The sequence below is a fragment of the Nomascus leucogenys genome, chromosome 16 (assembly GCF_006542625.1).
Source record: "Nomascus leucogenys isolate Asia chromosome 16, Asia_NLE_v1, whole genome shotgun sequence".
NCBI lineage: Eukaryota > Metazoa > Chordata > Mammalia > Primates > Hylobatidae > Nomascus > Nomascus leucogenys.
Genome location: NC_044396.1, coordinates 87,297,141 through 87,312,111, shown reverse-complemented (window position 1 = coordinate 87,312,111; position 14,971 = coordinate 87,297,141). Strand labels below are relative to the sequence as shown.

Here is a 14,971-nt window from a genome sequence, read left to right as displayed (position 1 = left end):
GGTTACACCCTCAAACCAATGCTAGCCAATGTATCATGCATACAACCAACTTCCTCTAAGGTCCAGCAGGTAACATGCATAGGTGAAACAAGACAAACAAACATGCTACACCTAGGAATGATGGGACAGTGATGAACTGGCAGCACGAGTCCTGTCTGGACGATGAGCAGTCATTTCTCAGCTCCAGGTCATTTCTGCCCAATCCTAGTCCAACATTCCCAGACCTTCCCTATTCCCTTTTTTAGACAAGCCATAAATCCAGATTTCCATGGAAAATCTTCTGATTTATACTTTGTGAATAGAACAAAACTTGTTCACAGGACCAGGGCTGATACTGAAAATATTTAGCAGTTAGTATGGCAGGAGCCCTGAAAAATCAGATGTACACTGAACATAATCAACAAGTATGGTCTTTGCAATGAATCTTGGCTGAAATTATTTCTTCATGGGACACATTGGCCAACCCTTGGCCACCAGTTTGTGAGCCCTGATCCCAAATAGAAAGAGGAGGAACAAGCAGAAGGAGTGGGAGGGTTGTGAGAAGAAGGCTAGAATCTGGCCGCAGTGGATTTTAAATATACCATGTCAGTTGGCTTTTTCTTTGTAACAAAACACTCCCGAAATGTAATAGCTTAAAGCAACCATTTATTTAGCTCATGATTCCTGTAGGGCAGCAGTTGGGCTGGGCTGACTCACTCATACATCTGTCATGTCCCACTTAAACCATGCCCCAAAGAGTTAAAGAAACCAGTAACGAACAAAAATTCTTGAGTTTACAGGATGGAAGATAAAAAGAAAAGAGAAAAGAAAGAAACAACTTGCTGAAATGCTGAAACTCCCTCCTCTTGTAAGAGAACAAAATTAGCTGAAATCAGTTAGAACCAATACAGCCCCTGAAGTCTGCGCAGAACAAGCTTGCTGACATCCCAGCCTGAAATTCCACCACATGTTTCATACTAACTCCCCCTGAATCTGCACATAACCCATGAGATAGCGTGAAGAGATAACTGCTCATGCCCAAGGACTTTCCATACCTCCTCTTTGCTTCCACCAATCACCTGCTAATCTCAGAATCCACCCCCTAAACCTTTTCTAGTCAAATTACAGACTTCAAGCCAGCAAAAGAAGACAGATTTGAGCTGGATTCCTATCTCCTTGTTAGTCAACTTGCAATAAAAAGCTTTTCTTTTCTCAGAATCTGGTGTCATAGTATTGGCTTCTAGCACATTGACCAGTGAACCCCTTTTCCTTGGGACTCCACCAGCTGTCAGGGCTGGTGATCTAGAGGGGCCTCAGTTAAGGTACTTGTCTCTTGTCTATATGGTCTGTCATCCTCCAACCAGCTAGTCTAGCTTCATTAACATGTCACAGGGTTCCAACAGCAGCAAGAGAAAATAATCACTATTGCCCAGTGCTTTTCAGTTCTCTCTTGTGTCACAATGGCTAACATCACAGGCAAGTCACATGGCTGAGCCCAGAGGTAGAAGGGGAGATATGGTGGGGGAAAAGGGACAAAGAAATCAAGGAAGAGCAAGAGTTTGTGACCATGTTTGCCTTCTACCACATTTGCTATTAAGATTGCACAAAGAGACTGGGCGCAGTGGCTCACACCTGTAATCCCAGCACTTTGGGAGGCCGAGGTAGGTGGATCACCTGAGGTCAGGAGTTCGAGACCAGCCTGACCAACATGGTGAAACCCCACCTCTATTAAAAATACAAAATTAGCTGGGCGTGGTAGTGAGCACCTGTAATCTCAGCTACTGGGGAGGCTGAGGTAGGAGAATCGCTTGAACCTGGAAGGCAGACGTTTCAGTGAGCCGAGATCACACCGTTGCACTCCAGCCTGGGCAACAAGAGTGAAAATCGGTCTCAAAAAAAAAAAAAAAAAGATTGCACAAAGGGTTGAATTATCAAATCAGACTCATAAGAATTAGAGCCCTTATTCAGTATCAAACTTTACTAATAATACAAAAAAGCTATTCTGCTTTTATGCAACATGCAGATGAAGCGTGAGAAGTCTGGGACCACCAATGCTGCATCTTGGGTCCTTTTGCATCACATTAGAATGTGCCCTGATGTATAACACATGGGGCTTCTAAGTGATGCATACCGTTCATCACTGACCCAAAGGGAACTTTTGAGCATGAAATAAATCCATTTTATACTCAAATACCCAAAACTGACACTTTCTAGCAGGCCATGCCCCGGAAATCTATACTTTTCAGGTTTGTTTACCACACCAATTTATCAAGTATATCCTGCTGAAAGAATTCTATTGATAAGGACTCTCTTATTATCATCCAATCAGTAAAAACCATCAGAAATTTGAATAGAATCTTTCCACATTTGACCAGGATAACTCCTTTTTTCCCCTTATTTCTGCTTCTCCTCTTCTTCCTCCTTCTCTTCTTTCTCTTGTTATTCCTCCTCCTCCTCCTTTGCTTCCTTTTTCTTTCCTTTCTTCTTTTTCTTTCTTTTTCTCTTTCTTTCTTCTTTCTCTTTTTCTTTCTTCTTTCTCTCTTTATTCTTTCTTTCTCTCTTTTTCTTTCTTTTTTTCTTTCTCTCTTTCTCTCTTTTTCTTTCTTCTTTCCTTTTTCTTCTTCCTCCTCCTCCTGCTTCCTACTCTCCCTCTCATTCTTCTTCATAATCTCTCCTTGAAATTACCCAGCTTAAAAAGGATAGTTAACAGATCAGCTGCTAATCTTTTTCTTCCCAACCATACTTTGAATTTTCACCTTTAATATTAACTTCTGTAACAAAACATCCAAATATTTGGAGCCATGTATTTTCTCCCTTCACCATGTGTATGTGTGCATGCTATGCTTATACACAAGCGTGGGGATTACTTATCATTTACGGATAAGGAACTATGCATTTAGATGTATTTAATTTCTGTGGAGCCAGAATTCCATCTCCAGAAAGAATCTTATTTCATAAAGTAATCTGATTTCTGCATAAAGTATCAGGTAACTGTGGAATGGTCTTCCCTGACAGGAGAAATGGGATCTGTTAGAGAGGAAAAAGGTAACTTGTTATTTGAACTAGAAGTTCCATAATGGGTTTCAGAAGAAATTCCAAAATATTCTAGGCCCAGTGTACCCTTATCTTGGAAGTCTCACTTGCATTATCAATACAAATGAACAGGATTATTGCTAAGATTTCTTCCAAAACTAACATTTATTTGATGAGGTTTCTGGTAGTTTAACAGGAAGTGCCAAATACATGTTTAGGAAGAGTGGAATGAACTCTGACTTATTTGGATGTGTCTGATGCCCTATGCAGAACATGTTGTCTCTAGAATTCTTGTGTAAAATTATATCTTGAACACTGGGAGCATACACTCCCTCACATGGCCTGGAGAATTCCAGAAAGCTACACTGTGATCAAAAGATGGCAGGATATCAAGGTCATTTGAAAGCTACAGGTTCTTCTTTTTTTCAACTGCCTGCTACTTATCCTAGTAAAATGCGAAGATGTGTGGGTGCATGATATTCTGAACACATCAAAAATAAAGTGGAAGTGGACAGTCAACCTAAAACAGTAAAAAAGTGGCTCTATACAGGTTCTGAAGCATCAAGTAAAGAATAGCTACCATGCAAATCAAACAAAGCCAAGGTCAGTATTTTACAGAAAGAGACAAATGAGTCTATACTTTCCAAAATGGAAGTATTCACCGGTGTACAATAAAGGCCAAAGCTGCAGGATCCTTAGAGATCCTTAGAGAGGCCAGTGCTTCCTACAGAGTGGTACATGGGGTTGATACATGAGTTTATGATGTTATGGTACACAAATAAACTTTTTATTTTCATAATTATGTATTATTTTAATGAGTGCAGTAAATACCTTTTTTTTTGTTTTGGGGAGTTTTTTCTTTATTTTCAAGTTTTTACTAGCCACCATTCAATCTGTCTTCCATTAGCACCTTGTTCTCCCTATTGGGGAATCTCCCATTTTGTATCCTCCTGAGGACCTTGGCCACCTACAGAAGTCAAAGGAACCAGATTTTCATCATCCTCACACCTGTCCCAAGGTAGGTAGGCAGGGTGCAAGTGTGACTTGAGCTTGGCCAACCAGATACTGTCCCCATGATTTTGAATTCTGAGCAGATAGATGACATGGTGACATGGATGTCCATCTGATAGCCACATTCATTGTGATGACAGTGGTGTGGCAGTGGTGCTTCGCAGAGACCAGTCATCCCAGTTTCATACAGTGGTTCTGCTGTCTGGTCAACCAGGACTACTTCAATCCCTACTGTCTTCAAGCCTTCTAGCCTCCTAAAGTTACCTGAGCCCTGAGAATCTCTCCAAAAAGATCTCACTCTGCTTAAGATTGCTGGAAGATTTTCAATTGCTTTCAACCAAGGACCCTCTGACTGATACAGTGTTAATTAGAAAACATGTAATTAGCAAATCAAAACTATAATTTTATGGATATTTTTCTTTCATAAATGGCAAAGTCTTAAAAGAGGGTTGATTTAAATTAAGTGGAAAGAAAAGCTTTAAAAGAACAGTGGAAGCCAAGATGGCCGAATAGGAACAGCTCCAGTCTACAGCTCCCAGCTGAGTGACACAGAAGATGGGTGATTTCTGCATTTCCATTTGAGGTACCGGGTTCATCTCACTAGGGAGTGCCAAACAGTGGGTACAGGACAGGTGGTGCAGCGCACTGTGCGCGAGCCGAAGCAGAGCGAGGCATTGCCTCACTCAGGAAGTGCAAGGGGTCAGGGAGTTCCCTTTCCTAGTCAAAGAAAGGGGTAACAGATGGCACCTGGAAAATCGGGTCAGTCCCACCCTAATACTGCACTTTTCCAACGGGCCTGGTAAACGGCACACCAGGAGATTGTGTCCTGCACCTGGCTCAGAGGGTCCTATGCCCACGGAGTCTCGCTGATTGCTAGCACAGCAGTCTGAGATCAAACTGCAAGGCAGCAGCGAGGCTGGAGGAGGGGCGCACACCATTGCCCAGGCTTGCTTAGGTAAACAAAGCAGCCAGGAAGCTCGAACTGGGTGGAGCCCACCACAGCTCAAGGAGGACTGCCTGCCTCTGTAGGCTCCACCTCTGGGGGCAGGGCACAGACAAAAATTCAGCAGGAACCTCTGCAGACTTAAATGTCCCTGTCTGAGAGCTTTGAAGAGAGTAGTGGTTCTCCCAGCACGCAGCTGGATATCTGAGAACAGACAGACTGCCTCCTAAAGTGGGTCCTTGACCCCCGAGCAGCCTAACTGGGAGGCACCCCCCAGTAGGGACAGACTGACACCTCACTTGACTAGGTACTCCTCTGAGACAAAACTTCCAGAGGAACTATCAGACAGCTGAATTTGTGGTCTCATGAAAATCCACTGTTCTGCAGCCACCGCTGCTGACACTCAGCCAAACAGGGTCTGGAGTGGACCTCTAGCAAACTCCAACAGACCTGCAGCTGAGGGTCCTGTCTGGTAGAAGGAAAACTAACAAACAGAAAGGACATCTGCACCAAAACCCATCTGTACATCACCATCATCAAAGACCAAAAGTAGAAAAAACCACAAAGATGGGGAAAAAACAGAGCAGAAAAACTGGAAACTCTAAAAAGCAGAGCACCTCTCCTCCTCCAAAGGAACGCAGTTCCTCACCAGCAACGGAACAAAGCTGGATGGAGAATGACTTTGACGAGTTGAGAGAAGAAGGCTTCAGACAATCAAACTACTCCGAGCTACAGGAGGAAATTCAAAACAATAGCAAAGAAGTTAAAAACTTTGAAAAAAAGTTAGATGAATGGATAACTAGAATAACCAATGAAGAGAAGGGCTTAAAGGAGCTGATGGAGCTGAAAGCCAAGTTTCAAGAACTACGTGAAGACTGCAGAAGCCTCGGTAGCCAATGCGATCAACTGGAAGAAAGGGTATCAGTGATGGAAGATGAAATGAATGAAATGAAGCCAGAAGAGAAGTTTAGAGAAAAAAGAATAAAAAGAAATGAACAAAGCCTCCAAGAAATTTGGGACTATGTGAAAAGACCAAACCTACGTCTGATTGGTGTACCTGAAAATGATGGGGAGAATGGAACCAAGTTGGAAAACACTCTGCAAGATATTATCCAGCAGAACTTCCCCAATCTAGCAAGGCAGGCCAACATTCAGATTCGGGAAATACAGAGAACGCCACAAAGATACTCCTCGAGAAGAGCAACTCCAAGACACGTAATTGTCAGATTCACCAAAGTTGAAATGAAGGAAAAAATGTTAAGGGCGGCCAGAGAGAAAGGTCGGGTTACCCACAAAGGGAAGCCGATCAGACTAAAAGCGGATGTCTCGGCAGAAACTCTACAAGCCAGAAGAGAGTGGGGGATGATATTCAACATTCTTAAAGAAAAGAATTTTCAACCCAGAATTTCATATCCAGCCAAACTAAGCTTCATAAGTGAAGGAGAAATAAAATACTTTGCAGACAAGCAAATGCTGAGTGATTTTGTCACCACCAGTCCTGCCCTAAAAGAGCTCCTGAAGGAAGCACTAAACATGGAAAGGAACAACCGGTACCAGCCACTGCAAAAACATGCCAAATTGTAAAGACCATCGAGGCTAGGAAGAAACTGCATCAACTAACGAGCAAAATAACCAACTAACATCATAATGACAGGATCAAATTCACACATAACAATATTAACTTTAAATGTAAATGGGCTAAATGTTCCAATTAAAAGACACAGACTGGAAAACTGGATAAGGAGTCAAGACCCATCAGTGTGCTATATTCAGGAAACCCATCTAACGTGCAGAGACACACATAGACTCAAAATAAATGGATGGAGGAAGATCTACCAAGCAAATGGAAAACAAAAAATGGCAGGGGTTGCAATCCTAGTCTCTGATAAAATAGACTTTAATCCAACAAAGATCAAAAGAGACAAAGAAGGCCATTGCATAATGGTAAAGGGATCAATTCAACAAGAAGAGCTAACTATCCTAAATATATATGCACCCAACACAGGAGCACCCAGATTCATAAAGCAAGTCCTGAGTGACCTACAAAGGGACTTAAACTCCCACACCATAATAATGGGAGATTTTAACACTCCACTGTCAACATTAGACAGATCAATGAGACAGAAAGTTAACAAGGATATCCAGGAATTGAACTCAGCTCTGCACAAAGTGGACCTAATAGACATCTACACAACTCTCCACCCCAAATCAACAGAATATACATTTTTTTCAGCACCACACCACACCTATTCCAAAATTGACCACATAGTTGGAAGTAAAGCTCTCCTCAGCAAATGTAAAAGAACAGAAATTATAACAAACTGTCTCTCAGACCACAGTGCAATCAAACTAGAACTCAGGATTAAGAAACTCACTCAAAACCACTCAACTACATGGAAACTGAACAACCTGCTCCTGAGTGACTACTGGGTACATAATGAAATGAAGGAAGAAATAAAGATGTTCTTTGAAACCAATGAGAACAAAGACACAACATACCAGAATCTCTGGGACACATTCAAAGCAGTGTGTAGAGGGAAATTTATAGCACTAAATGCCCACAAGAGAAAGCAGGAAGGATCCAAAATTGACACCCTAACATCGCAATTAAAAGAACTAGAAAAGCAAGAGCAAACACATTCAAAAGCTAGCAGAAGGCTAGAAATAACTAAAATCAGAGCAGAACTGAAGGAAATAGAAACACAAAAAACCCTTCAAAAAATTAATGAATCCAGGAGCTGGTTTTTGGAAAAGATCAACAAAATTGATAGACTGCTAGCAAGACTAATAAAGAAGAAAAGAGAGAAGAATCAAATAGATGCAATAAAAAATGAAAAAGGGGATATCACCACCGATCCCACAGAAATACAATATACCATCAGAGAATTCTACAAACGCAAATAAACTAGAAAATCTAGAAGAAATGGATAAATTCGTTGACAAATACACCCTCCCAAGACTAAACCAGGAAGAAGTGGAATCTCTGAATAGACCAATAACAGGCTCTGAAATTGTGGCAATAATCAATAGCTTACCAACCAAAAAGAGCCCAGGACCTGATGGATTCACAGCTGAATTCTACCAGAGGTACAAGGAGGAACTGGTACCATTCCTTCTGAAACTATTCCAATTGATAGAAAAAGAGGGAATCCTCCCTAACACATTTTATGAGGCCAGCATCGTCCTGATACCAAAGCCTGGCAGAGACATAACCAAAAAAGAGAATTTCAGACCAATACCCTTAATGAACATTGATGCAAAAATCCTCAATAAAATACGGACAAACCAAATCCAGCAGCACATCAAAAAGCTTATCCACCATGATCAAGTGGGCTTCATCCCTGGGATGCAAGGCTGGTTCAACATACGCAAATCAATAAATGTAATCCAGCATATAAACAGAACCAAAGACAAAAACCACATGATTATCTCAATAGATTCAGAAAAGGCCTTTGACAAAATTCAACAACCTTCATGCTAAAAACTCTCAATAAATTAGGTATTGATGGGATGTATCTCAAAATAATAAGAGCCATCTATGACAAACCCACAGCCAATATCATACTGAATGGGCAAAAACTGGAAGCATTCCCTTTGAAAACTGGCACAAGACAGGGATGCTCTCTCTCACCACTCCTATTCAACATAGTGCTGGAAGTTCTGGCCAGAGCAATCAGGCAGGAGAAGGAAATAAAGGGTATTCAATTAGGAAAAGAGGAAGTCAAACTGTCCCTGTTTGCAGATGACATGATTGTATATCTAGAAAACCCCATTGTCTCAGCCCAAAATCTCCTTAAGCTGATAAGCAACTTCAGCAAAGTCTCAGGATACAAAATCAATGTACAAAAATCACAAGCATTCTTATACACCAATCACAGACAAACAGAGAGCCAAATCATGAGTGAACTCCCATTCACAATTGCTTCAAAGAGAATAAAATACCTAGGAATCCAACTTACAAGGGATGTGAAGGACCTCTTCAAGGAGAACTACAAACCACTGCTCAATGAAATAAAAGAGGATACAAACAAATGGAAGAACATTCCATGCTCATAGGTTAGAAGAATCAATATCATGAAAATGGCCATACTGCCCAAGGTCATTTATAGATTCAATGCCATCACCATCAAGCTACCAATGACTTTCTTCACAGAATTGGAAAAAACTACTTTAAAGTTCATATGGAACCAAAAAAGAGCCCGCATGGCCAAGTCAATCCTAAGCCAAAAGAACAAAGCTGTAGGCATCAAGCTACCTGACTTCAAACTACACTACAAGGCTACAGTAACCAAAACAGCATGGTACTGGTACCACAACAGAGACATAGATCAATGGAACAGAACAGAGCCCTCAGAAATAATGCCACATATCTACAACTATCTGATCTTTGACAAACCTGACAAAAACAAGAAATGGGGAAAGGATTCCCTATTTAATAAATGGTGCTGGGAAAACTGGCTAGCCATATGTAGAAAGCTGAAACTGGATCCCTTCTTTACACCTTAAACAAAAATTAATTCAAGATGGATTAAAGACTTAAATGTTAGACCTAAAACCATAAAAGCCCTAGAAGAAAACCTAGGCAATACCATTCAGGACATAGGCATGGGCAAGGACTTCATGTCTAAAACACCAAAAGCAATGGCAACAAAAGCCAAAATTGACAAATGGAATCTAATTAAACTAAAGAGCTTCTGCACAGCAAAAGAAACTACCATCAGAGTGAACAGGCAACCTACAGAATGGGAGAAAATTTTTGCAACCTACTCATCTGACAAAGGGCTAATATCCAGAATCTACAATGAACTCAAACAAATTTACAAGAAAAAAACAACCCCATCAAAAAGTGGGCAAAGGACATGAACAGACACTTCTCAAAAGAAGACATTTATGCAGCCAAAAAACACATGAAAAAATGCTCATCATCCCTGGCCATCAGAGAAATGCAAATCAAAACCACAATGAGATACTGTCTCACATCAGTTAGAATGGCCATCATTAAAAAGTCAGGAAACAACAGGTGCTGGAGAAGATGTGGAGAAATAGGAACAGTTTTACAGTGTTGGTGGGACTGTCAACTAGTTCAACCATTGTGGAAGTCAGTGTGGTGATTCCTCAGGGATCTAGAACTAGAAATACCATTTGACCCAGCCATCCCATCACTGGGTATATACTCAAAGGACTATAAATCATGCTGCTATAAAGACACATGCACACGTATGTTTATTGTGACACTATTCACAGTAGCAGACTTGGAACCAACCCAAATGTCCAACAACAACGATAGACTGGATTAAGAAAATGTGGCACATATACACCATGGAATACTATGCAGCCATAAAAAATGATGAGTTCATGTCCTTTGTAGGTACATGGATGAAACTGGAAAACATCATTCTCAGTAAACTATCGCAAGAACAAAAAACCAAACACTGCATGTTCTCACTCAGAGGTGGGAATTGAACAATGAGAACTCATGGACACAGGATGGGGAACATCACACTCCGGGGACTGTTGTGGGGTGGGGGGAGGCGGGAGGGACAGCATTAGGAGATATACCTAATCCTAAATGACGAGTTAATGGGTGCAACAAACCAACATGGCACATGGATACATATGTAACAAACCTGCACATTGTGCACATGTACCCCAAAACCTAAAGTATAATAATAAAATTTTTAAAAAAAAGGGAACAGTGGTGTGTGATTACAAGAAAACAGTGATTATTAGGAAGACAGTGAATTGGCTCAAATCCCCTCATTTTACAGAAAACGAATGTGGGTCCTAGGGAGGCTAACAGACACCAGAAAGTCCCCAGTAGCTCAGCTGCAGACCCTACCCAGCTTCAGGTCCCCTGACTCCATATAGGTCTCACAATGTACCCACATGTGAGGGACAGAGCCCAGCTCCCACACTAAGGGTGCTGCCCCATCACACAGCTGGGATCATCTTGGGTTCTAAATTCACAGAGGTCTAGGTCAGCAGCCAGAGCTTTCATCCTTAATCACTTTTTTAAAAAGCCTTCTTTTTTTCTGTTTATTTTATTTTACTTTATTTTATTTTATTTTTTGTCTTCAAACTTGGTATTGACAAGCCTGAGAGCACGGAGCACATGTACCACAAATATTCTGTTTTTCATTGAGTCATTCACTGCTGAGGAATAATACTCCCTCCCCACAGAGAAGTTCTAAACAGATTGTGATAGTTTTATTCCTCAAGAAACCTCACACTCCAGCCCATCAATAACCCCCTTGAAAGCAATAAACTTCTGTGAAAACACCCAGAACCCCTTGACCTATGGCTCAGTGGGAGAACTGTTGTTTTTCTGAAGCCATCTCATCAGCATGACTCAGGAGTGCAGTAATTAGTCTGACCAGGGAATAAAGTCCTGTTTCCCTTACATTTAAAAATCAACTCTTGAAATAATTTTCCACAAGAAGCCAACAGAGACCTATCCCTTTATATTAACTACCAACTGAAGCATTCCTTGGAGGCATTTCTCCATCCTGGTCCATGCCAATTACAGCATCGTAACCTAGAATGAAGTGAAAATTGTCCATGTGGGAGACAGGGCTCTGTAGTGGAAAGGAGAAGAGATCCGAGTGAGATAATCCTGGGTTCTAACCTTAGTCTTGCGGCTGAGTGGTGCTTGGGGGGACAGTTGGACAGAGGAAGGCATCCCAGGCAGAGGGAAGAACACAAATGGAGCCATGGAACACAAAACCATGTTGGGAGATGAGTGAACTTCAGGAAGGGGGATGTGTCTGGAAAGCAGGGCATGAGGGGTGTCTGGAGGCAGGAGACTGGGGCTGCAATTGATATTAGGGAGACAAGATTTTATCTGGGAGGCTGTGTGGGGTATGAAGAGAGCACTGTTGTGCAATCAGACAGATCTGTGTTGGAGGTCTAGCTCTGCTACTTTCCAGCTGTGAAACTGGGATAACAAAGCTTCCTTCGTAGAGTTACTTTGTGATTTAGAGCTATTGCGTGCAAAGACTGTGGCACCATGCCTGGCTCAGAAACATTTTTTCATAAATAGTTGCTTCTTTGAGGAACTGAGTGGCCATTGAACGTATCCATTGTGGTGTTGAAAGATCTTCTCACCAGTGCATGGAGCATAGATTTACAGAAAACACCTTAAAAGGCAAACCGTTCGAGGTCATTGCACTTTACTGGGTGAGGAAGAGCCTGGGGCAGAGCAGTGGATGGGGGCACAGTTGGTACAGGGAGGAGGGGCAGATGCAAGAGGTATTTGTTAAGTCAAAGGTACGGGTCCTGGCATTGATTGTACATGGTAAGGACAGCATTGGCGACTGGCGGGGGGTGGGGCGCGGGTTAGGAGTAGTAAGAGTTGAGGATGCTTGCCAGGTTTTGCATGAATAATGGGTCCGTAGTGCAGCCCCGAACAAAGATGTAGAATGTGACCAGGTGTGATGGCTTGTGCCTATAAACTCAGCACTTTGGAAGGCTGAGGCAGGAGGATTGCCTCATCCCAGGAGTTTAAGACCAGCCTGGGCAACATAGTGAAACCCCATCTCTACCAAAAACAAATTAGGCAGACATGGTGGTGCATGCCTGTAGTCCCAGCTGCTTGGGAGACTGAGGTGGGAGGATCACTTGAGCCCAGGAGGCAGAGGTTGCAGTGAGCCACTGCACTCCAGCCTGGGTGACAGGGTGATACCCAGTCTCAAAAAAAAAAAAAAAATGTAGAATGTCAGAAAAGAAGAAACAGTTGTTGTAGGGAGAGGTTGATTCTCAGGTAGAACCTAAGCCAAAGCCAGAACCAGAAGGAAAAAATATAATTAAATTCCTGGGTTATTTACCTACATTCAGTTGAAAATTCATTTTTTTTTAATATACAGAGGCAAAACATCATAATGAAAGAACACTGAACTTGGATTCCCAAGACCAGGCATGCGAACTTTGTCTACCTCCTAACTACTGTGTAATTTGGGGAAAATTGCTAAGCCCGTCTGAGCTTCAGTTTTCTAGTCTGTAAAGTAGGGACAATGACAATCAGTCCTGCCGCCCCCATCAGCTGAAGCATAGTGTGCAATGTGCAGGACTTCTCACCAATCACAGGCTTGTCCTCAGGGTCTCGGTCCCTAGTGCACAGACCATTCAAACATGGGGCCCTTCCTGTGGTACCTCTCAATGCTGTGATTCTGAGGGTCGTGGATGCTCCTGTGTTCTGAGAAAGCGGGCACAGAGTTCCACATTCTCCTGGATGCCTTCCATGACAGGGCTCGCTGAGAGATTCGGGAGCGGGGACAGAACGCTCCTTTGTGGGAACACACAACACTCCCTGCCATCTGCCTGACGCAGGGAGAAAAGAAGACAATGTTCTGTCCTCAGCAGAAACTGGCGCTATCGGAAAGAGATGGAACAACAAGATCTGTTCCATTTCAAGCCCAAGAGAGTGACCACTGATAGCTGTCCTCAGGCTTCATTGAGGACTGGATGAGAGGGAATGTGGAAGAAAATTTTAGTAGGAAGGAAATAAATATGGAGGCTTGGGGGGAGAGAAGGAAGGGAGGGAGGGAGGGAGACATGGCTGGAGGAAGAGAGGAAGGAAGGAGTGGGAGGAAGGGAGGCAGGAAAGGAAGGAGAAGCGAGAAAGAAGCCTAACATTTCTTGAGCTGATCCAATGCATTAGGTAAGGTGCCAAGCTTTTTCATGCCCTCTATCATGTAATTCCCACAACAACTCTTATTTTACAGGTAAGTAAAAGTTATGAGGCTGAGGCCAAGAATGGTCAAGTGCTTTACCCAAGGTTAAATCAATTTTCTGAGCCACAGCCTGTCTTTTCCACTGAAACATGCCGCTTCCCCTTCTGATCCTCTATGTACTCAGAGTGTGAGTGAAGTCCTGGAGGAACTGCAAAGTTAGGCACCATGAAGAGGAGCACAGCGTCCCATTAGAAACGCGGGATACCCCATGCTTTTCTGGGCCAGTCTCCCCTGTTGGTCTGCTGTACTCAGTTCTGGGCTATGCCTAAAAGGAGAGAGGAGCCCTGAAAACCTGACAGCCAGAGCGGGGCAGGCAGGGTGGTGATGGGTTTCCAAATCAAGTCCTATGACTGAAGAGGCTGGGAGCACTTGGCTGTAGAAGTGACCACCAGTAAGGAGAGGCAGCTGTCTTGAGCCAGTGAGCCAGTTCCTGTCCTTAAGTGCGGATGGATGTGATCACAGTTCCAGAGGCCTGAGCTCAGAGAGCTGCAACTTTTGTTTCTCATGGAGCTGGGCAACCTTCTTCCAGACCAATAGTTTGGTTCATTTCCTCTTCTTTTTTTTTTTCTTTTTGAGATGGAGTTTTGATCTTGTTGCCCAGGCTGGAGTGTGATGGTGTGATCTTGGCTCACTGCAGCCTCCGCCTCCTGGGTTCAAGCAATTATCCAGCCTCAGCCTCCCAAGTAGCTGGGATTACAGGCACCCACCACCACACCTGGCTAAGTTTTGTATTTTTAGTAGAGACAGTGTTTCACCATGTTGGCCAGCTGGTATCGAACTCCTGACCTCAGGTGATCCACCAGCCTTGGCCTCCCAAAGTGCTAGGATTACAGGAGTGAGCCACTGTACCCAACCAAAGGATTGCTGCTGCTTGTTTTCGAAGTGTTATTTAAAAATTTGTACAGTGTTTGTTTAGAGAGACTGAGAGCTCTGAGGGGCATTTGATGACCAAGAGGCCTGGTTTCATTATGCCGAGACCTAGTGAGTCTCTTCTGGACTCAAATGTGTGCAAAACTAAGTCAAGGCAATCTGGAAACCAGCCGTAGTTATTCATGCTTGTCCCTCACTGTGATCACATTATTAAAGCTCTTTCTTCACTCACATGGGGTAAACTCCCCACCCTCGAGGAGTTCTGATTAGTAAATGGACCTCCATCTCCTTGTATTCTTAGTGATCAAAACCTAGATGGTCTCCAAGACAAGTACTAGTGGCCCACCCTTAATCCAGTTGCACCTGCTCATGCTCTAGAGTTCAGCTCAGCTGGCATCTCTTCGAG

General features: G+C 42.8%; 1 long non-coding RNA gene across 1 annotated transcript in view; it reads right to left on the bottom strand.

Moving 5' to 3' along the window:
• Positions 1–13,498, bottom strand: part of LOC100584783 — a 77,062-nt gene extending 63,564 nt beyond the window's left edge. The window contains exon 1 of the long non-coding RNA XR_001115997.2: positions 13,115–13,498. This is a non-coding gene — a long non-coding RNA (uncharacterized LOC100584783). The remainder of the gene's footprint in view (positions 1–13,114) is intronic.
• Positions 13,499–14,971: the final 1,473 nt, after the last annotated feature.